The following is an 8,442-nucleotide window of genomic DNA, read 5'->3' as shown; positions in this document are numbered from 1 at the left end:
CAGGATTTCCTTCTCTCTCTCTCTTTATTTATTTATTTTTTTTTTTTTGAGATGGAGTCTCGCTCTGTCACCCAGGCTGGAGTGCAGTGGCGTGATCTTGGCTCACTGCAAACTCCACCTCCCAGGTTCAAGCAGTTCTCCCTGCCTCAGCCTCCTGAGTAGCTGGGATTACTGGCGCCCACCATCACGCCCTGCTAATTTTTGTATTTTCTAGTAGAGATGGGGTTTCACCACGTTGGCCAGGCTGGTCTTGAACTCCTGACCTCAGGTGATCTACCTGCCTCAGCCTCCCAAAGTGTTGGGATTTCCTTCTCTTTTAATGCTCTTTGTATATGTACCACATTTTGTTTATCTATTCCTATATCCATGATCACTTGGGTTGCTTCCACATCTTGGCTATTGTGAATATTGCTGCAGTGAACTTGGATGTACAAATATGTCTTCAAGATTCAATTTTTAATTCTTTTGGATAAATACCCATAAGTAAGATTCCTGGATCATATGTAGTAGTGCTTCTATTTTCAAAGTTTTGAGGAAACATAATACTGTTTTCCATAGTGGCTGTACCATTTTACAATCCTGCCAACAATGTGCAACGATTTCTACTCCACATCTTCACCAACACTTGTTATTTTCTGCTTTTTTGATAGTGGCCATCCTAACAGGTATGACATGATACCTCATTGAGACGGTGATTTGCATTTTCTTGATCACTAATGATGTTGCACACTTTTTCATGTGATTTTTGCCTATTTGTATAACTTCTTTGGAAAAATGTCTGTTCAAGTCCTTTGCCTATTATTTTAATCTAAAATGAGATTTATTGCATTTTATGTAGTTTGAAGTCCATGTAGCAAGGTAGACTAGCAAAATTTTTATGCATTTTAAAATAAGGGGAGTGGGCAGCAAATGCCCAAAGTTCTAGTCTTCTTGGGTCCCTGGAAAAGAAGGGTGTAGGAATGAACTCACCTACCCTCCGTGGGGAATAAATTTGTCTCTTAAACACAAGAAATGTTTCCGTGGCCTTAGGATGCCGAAACACAGAGCTCAGGGGTGAGAGCAAAGGAAGGGGAAGCATCACCAGTGAAAACAAAGCTATACACTAACTCAATCTGAGGGTAGAACATGGTAGTAAATCTTGGGGGCAGCAGTTGTTCCAAAAGTCAGGAAATAAAGGACACTCCTGGGAGATTTGCACCTAAAAAAAAGTGGCGTGGAAAAAGGAAAAATAAAGGGGGAAATATTTCTTAAACCACACTCTTCAACAAAATGCTATATGTTATTTAATATTTTCACTTCATTAGCATTGGACACACAGCTCGACATATTGAAATATTGATTCCTTGGAGGAAAGTAAATGGAAAAAAGAAAACAAAAAGAATGACATTTTTCTGTTGAAGAATCTCAGGCCCCAGGTGTGGGATCTAAGTGCCCCAGTGTCCTAGCCTGTAGGAGATATTGAGGTCAGCCGGGTCCTCTGGGGAGGGAGGCTGTGCCCATAACCCAAGACTGTATGGCAAAAACTGTGTTGGATGTCGTTGGCCTTGCCAGCTCAGACTCTCAGTTGTAGGTCACCCAGGCATCCTGACTATAGGAGAGCTGGTTTGCTGACTTGTTGAACATGGGCTGGGTAAGGTCCTAGTCCACAGGAATGGTGACTTGCTCGATCTGGTAGAGCTTGTATACATCTGTGACTTGGTTGAACTGCCGCTGTCCTTACTGGACCTCTGTTTGTGTAATCTGTTGGGCATTGTGGCAAGCATCTAGACCTGTTCCTGCATGACTTGAATACCTGATACAGGCTGGACTAAGTAAATATATTCTAGCTGGCCTGAGTTCAGCTGCACTGGGATCTATTGGATCTCTCCTGTTTTAGTAATAATCTGTTACATAACCTGCATAGTCTGTCCAGTGTCACTCTGGGACTGTTAGGCTTGACCCTGTGGTTGGGACTGGACAATCTGCACCTGCTGACCTCCAGCCTGCATTGTCTGGGGCATGATCTGTCCCCACAGAGGCTACATGATGATCTACACAAGCTGAATGGTGGTCATAGAGCTGGTGGTCTCCTGGCCTTGCTGCTGTCCCTAGACTTGGCCCATGGTAGGCTGCTAAGCCAGTGTGAAGTAATTCTAGATGGGCTTGGCAGTAATTACAGACTGGCGCACTTCTTCCTGATGCTTTGGAGGGTTCCGTTCATCTGTTAAAACAATATCAATGAGAAAGTCAAACTGATCTAATTTTGTAATTCCTATGGTGACATCATTTCCCTATAGAGTCCAGTGCTTTTTAGCCTCTGTGTGAATCCAGGCTAAAAGAGTCAACTCTGTGATAAAAATCTGGGCTGCCTTGACAAAGAGCACAGGAGCTTCTCTACTGATCATCTTTACATCATTCAGTTTCAAAATCTTCTTAATACCGGCCATGGAAGTTCCTGTGCTAGTAAATCTTTCACTGTTAAATTCTGGATTTCTTCCAGGACTCAAAGCCAGAAAGGACTGTAGGCTTTACAGGGCATTACTACTGCTAGTACCACAAAATCCACCTTCTGTGGACATTTTGAAAAATGCCTCCACACAGGAGTCCAGGGAAGAGCAGGAACTCTCCCTGCACTCCTGCTAAGCAGGGCAATGCAGAGGCCCCAGGCAAAGTAGAGAGGGAAGAAGCATGCATCACGGGAAATGGAGGGCATGAAGCGGGGGCTCAACCAAGATGGCAGCCATGGCATTTGCACATGGCCCTTCTTTTTCTTTCCCCCATCCTTGGCACCTGGACTCCCAGTATGGTGCAACATGCAGAACATTTGACATTTTTGAATCATGCTTTTTAATGTTATCGGGTTGTAGGAGTTCTTTATATATTCTTTATATTAACTTCTTATCTGGTAAATGGTTTATAAATATATTCTCCCATTTTGTAGGCTGCCTGTTTAGTATGTTAATTATTTCCTGTGCTGGGTGGAAGTTTTTAAGTTTGATGTAGTCCCATTTGTCTATTTTTGATTTTGTTGCATGTGTTTTGGGTGCCATATCCAACAAATCATTGCCGATTCCTATTTCATGAAGCTTTCCTTAATGTTTTCTTCTAGGAGTTTTACCATTTCAAGTCTAACATTTATGTCATTAATCCTTTCTGAGTTGATTTTTGTATGTGGGGTAATACAAAGGTCCCTCTTTCTTCTTTTATGTGTGGATATTAAGTTTTCCCAGAATCATTTGTTGAAGAGACCATCTTTATGCCATTGTGTAGTTTTGGTACCTTTGTCAGAATTGGCCAAATACATAAAGGTTTATTTCTGGACATTGTATTCTGTTTCATTAGTCAGCATGTCTGCCTTTATACTAGTACCATACTGTTTCGATTACCATAGAATTTTGTAATATGCTTTGAAATCAGGAAGTGCGAGGCCTTCAGCTTTATTCTTTTTCAAGATCAGCTTGACTATTCAGGATCCTTTGAGATTCCATATAAATTTTCGACTTTTTTTATTTCTTAAAAAATGATATTTTAATAGGAATTGGACTTAATCTGTAGACCGCTTTAGGTTATATGGGTATTTTAACAATATTGATTCTTCCAACCCATGAACACAGGATGTCATTCCATTTATTTGTGTCTTCTCTAATTTCTCTCATCAGTGTTTTATAGTTTTCATTGTACACATCTTTTACCACCTTCATTAATTTTATTCTAAAGTATTTTGTTATATTTTGATGCTATGTAACTAGGAATATTTTCTTTTTTTTTTTAAGATTTTTCATTTTTAGTGTATAGAAACCCAATTGAGGAAAAATGGTGATGTAGAAGTAAGCTAGCTTTACAACTGCCTCACCCCACAGAAAACCAAGAATGGATGTACATCACTGAGATTATCATCAGCAATATCCCAGTAGCCAAATATGGGAATTAGACAGCTCCCAGGGCCACATAGATGTGAAAAACTCCAAGCAGACAGCAAGAGAATCAAACTTCCATATTTGCAATGCCCCTCCTGCCAATCTCTCCAACACCGAGTGTGCAAAAAATTTCCCCTGACTCAGTTTCCATACAGGAAAAAGTCAAATTGAGGTACACAATTAGGTTCTCCATTATCTCAGATTCCAGGATAAGAGACTTGCCCATGGCTCACTCCACAGGAAGCATTAGGAGTGCCTGAAGAGAGATGTATCCCTGAGGATAACTAGAGATAAAGGGAGAAGGTATAAGTACCATCCTCAGCACTGGAAACTCTGCTCTGTAATTCAGCCATAGGAGATGCCAAATCAGAGAGACTGTTCAGTAGCACTACACTGTAGGATATTTGTTACACAGGTCCTCGGGGAATAAACCCTTAGCCAGACGTGTTAGGTCATTCTTGCATTGCCATAAAGAAATACCTGAGACTGGGTAATTTAGGGGAAAAAGAGGTTTAATTGGCTCATGGTTCTGCAGGCTTTATAGGAAGCATAGTGCTGGCATCTGCTCGGTTTCTGGAGAGGCCACAGGAAGCTGACAATCATAGCAGAAGTTGAAGAGGGAGCAGTCATGTCATTTGGTGAAAGCAGGACCAAGAGGGAGAATAGTGGAGGAGGTGCCGTGATCCTTTAAATGACCAGTTCTCACAAGTAATCACTATCACAAAAACAGTACCAAGTCATGAGGGATCCTACCTGCATGATACAAACACCTCCCACCAGACTTCACCTCCAGCATTGGTGATTAAAATTCAACATGAGGTTGGAGTGTCAACAGTTATTCAAACCATATCACAGACTTCTCATACTACTGGGTTAACCCCTTTGGAACCTCTCATGTTCAGAATAGGCAACACTGGGGCCAGGCGCGGTGGCTCACGCCTGTAATCCCAGCACTTTGGGAGGCCAAGGCGGGTGGATCACGAGGTCAAGAGATCGAGACCATCCTAGTCAACATAGTGAAACCCCAGCTCTACTAAAAATACAAAAAATTAGCTGGGCATGGTGGCGCATGTGTGTAATCCCCAGCTACTCAGGAGGCTGAGGCAGGAGAATTGCCTGAACCCAGGAGGCGGAGGTTGTGGTGAGCTGAGATTGCGCCATTGCACTCCAGCCTGGGTAACAAGAGCGAAACTCCATCTCAAAAAATAAAAAATAAGCAACACTGTGATTTTGTGCTGAAACTGAGGCAAAACTGGGCTTCAAGCACTCTCTAATGACAAAAAGGAGCCAGAAACCTGGTGGTAAAAAAGAGAAAGAAAATCAACAGGAAAATGGTGAAGAATCACTGAGCAAACATACACAGTAAATAACAAAACAAGCCAGACAGAGAAGACTTGAAAAAATAACTAGCCCTTCAGTGCAAAGACATAGTTGTACATCCACAAGAAACAACAACATCAAGGAACCATAGTTCCCAAAATGAGCAAAGCAAGAAACCACTGACTAACCCGAACAAGACTGTGATATGGGAACTCTCTGACAAAGAATTCAAAATAGCGCTTTTAAGAAAACTTATTGATGTCCAAGATAACACAAAAGAGCAATCCAGAAATTTATCAGAGAAGTTTAACAAAGAGGTAGAAATAGTAATAATAAAACTCAACAGAAATCTTCAATTTATTTATTGAAGATCTATCTACTATGTATTTATAAAAATTAAAAATTAAAAATATCTAAAAAAGAAATATTGGAACAGTGAAATATATTTGCTGCACTAAAAAATGTATTACAGGCTCTCAACAGCAGCATAAATCAAGCAGAGGAAATAATTAGCTTAAAGGCTATTTATAAATATACCGAAAAGAAAAAAATGTATTCCATGCCAATGGATTGGAAGAATTAATATTATTAAAATAATAATACAACCCAAAAACATTTAGAGATTCAATGCAAATCATATCAAAATACCAATGACATTTTTGACAGAAAAAGCGAAAAACAATCCTATAACTCATGTTGGAACCACAAGACACCCTGAATAGCCAAAGCAATTCTGAGCAAAAAGAACAAAGCTGGAGGTATCACACTACCTGACTTCAAATATAATACAATGCTATACTAATGAAATAACTAACTATGGTACTGGCACAGAAACAGACACATAGACTAATAGAACAGAATAAAGAACCCACATATAAAATCATATATTTACAACCAACTCTTTCTCGACAAAGGCACCAAGAACATATAATGTGGAAAGGACAACCTCTTCAATAAACAGTGCTGAGAAGACAGGATCTCCATATGCAAAAGAAAAAAACAGGCCCCTATTTCTCCACATATACAAAAAGCAAACCAAAATGGATTAAAGGCTTAAATCTAAGATCTGAAGCTATGAAATTATTAGAAGAGAACATTGGGGATGCTCCAGAATATTGGTCTGGGCAAAGCCTTTTTAATATAAGACCACAAAAGCACATGTAACCAAAGCAAAAATACACAAATGAGATTATACCAAGCTATAAAGCTTCTGTGAAGAAAGGAAATGATGAAAAAAGTGAAGATACAACCCACAGAATGGGAGAAAACATTTTCAAACTATCTATCTGACAAGGGATTATTAACCAGAATATATAAGGAACACAACTCAATAGCAAAAAGAAACCTTAATAATTCTATTAAAATGGACAGAATATCTAAGCAATTCTCAAAAGAAGAACTACAAATGGTCAATAGGTATATTTAAAAATGCTTAACATCAGTAATCATCAGAGAAAGGCAAATCAAAACCACAATGAGATATCATCTCACTCCATTTAAAATGGCTGTTATCCAAAAGACAGGTAATAAAAGATGCTAGCGAGAAATGTGGAGGAAGGGGAACACTCATACACTGTTGGTGGGAATGTAGATTAGTACAGCCACTATGGAAAACTGTACAGAGGTTCCTCACAAAACTAAAATTCGAACTACAATATGTTCCAGAAATTCTACTGAGTATATATCCAAAAGAAAGAAAATCAACACATCGAAGATATACCTGTACTCTCATGTTTATTACAGCAGCATTCACAATCGCGAAAATATAGAATCAACCTAAGTGCTCATCAATAGTTGAATAAAAAAGAAAACATGGTATACATACACAACAAAATACTATTCATCCATAAAAAATAATAAAATCATGTCATTTACAACAACCTGGATGGAATTGGAGACGATTATGTTAAGTGTAATAAGCCAAACACAGAAAGACAAATATCACATGTTCTCACTCATATGTGAGAGCTAAAGAAGTGGGTCTCATGAAGATGGAAAATAGGTTAGTGGTTGCCAGAGTCCAAGAATGGTGCCGAGGAGAGGGAAGATAAAGAGAGGCTGATATATGGGTACAGATATGGAATTTGATAGAAGAAATAAACCTAGTATTTTATAGATCAGTAGGGTGACTATAGTTTCCAATAATCCATTGTATATTTCAAAGTAGTTTGAATGTAACAACTCAAATGTTTCTAGCATAAACAAAAGACAAGTATTTAAGGTGATTAATATTCCAATTACACTGACTTAATATTTCAAATTATATGAATACATTATCACGTGTCCTCCAAAAAGTTCCTAACTGATAAATTTGAGTGTTGAGGTTTTATCCTGAAACTTTACAGAATTTGTTTATTAGTTCTAACAAGTTTCCTTATGTATTCGTGTGTGAAATCTTTAGGGTTCTGTACATATAAGATCATGTCTTCTGCAAAGAAAAATAATTGTACTTCCTTTTTTCAAATTTGGCTGACTTTTGTTTGTTTGCTAGCCTAATTTCTCCTGCTAGGACTTCCAGTACTACATTGCCTAGAAAGATTAGAGTGGTAAACATTGCCTAATCTTGCAGTAAAAGCTTTTGGTTTTTCGTTGCTGAGTGTGACATTAGTTGTGGGCTTTTTATACATGATCATAATTATGTTGAGGTAGTTTTCTTCTATTTTCAATTTGTTGAGTATTTTTATTAAGAAAGGGTGTTAAATGTGTCAAATTCTTTTTCTACACTAACTGAGATGATCATGTCATCTTGTCCTTCATTCTATTAACATGAAGTATTATATTTATTGATTTTCATATGTTAAAACAATCTTGCATTCCAGGAATAAATCCCACTTGGTCATTGTGTACAATCTTTTAAGTATGTGGTGGAGGTTAGTTTGCTAATATTTGATTGAGGATTTTTGCTTTTGTGTTCACCAGGAATGCTGTCTTATAGTTTATTTTTATTGTAGTATCTTTATTTGGCTTTGTTACTAGAGTAACTCTGGCCTCATAAAATGTCTTAAGACATGTTTCCTTTTCCATTTTTTGATGAGTTTTCAAAAAATTAACATTAAATATTTTTTAAATATTTGGTGGAATTCTCTGCTATGACCAACTGTACCTGGGCTTTTCTTAGTTTGGATATTTTTTATTACTAATTCAACCTTCTTAATAGTTATAGATCAATTCATATCTTCTATTCTTTATAATTCATTCATGGTAATTTTTATGTTCCCAGAAACTT

General features: G+C 38.0%; 1 pseudogene; it reads right to left on the bottom strand.

Moving 5' to 3' along the window:
* Window positions 1-1,560: 1,560 nt before the first annotated feature.
* On the bottom strand, window positions 1,561-2,558 carry LOC100411054 (nuclear transcription factor Y subunit gamma pseudogene; annotated as a pseudogene).
* Window positions 2,559-8,442: the final 5,884 nt, after the last annotated feature.

This window comes from Callithrix jacchus, chromosome X (assembly GCF_049354715.1).
Source record: "Callithrix jacchus isolate 240 chromosome X, calJac240_pri, whole genome shotgun sequence".
In the NCBI taxonomy this organism is placed as follows: domain Eukaryota; kingdom Metazoa; phylum Chordata; class Mammalia; order Primates; family Cebidae; genus Callithrix; species Callithrix jacchus.
This window is presented reverse-complemented; position numbering and strand designations above follow the sequence as displayed.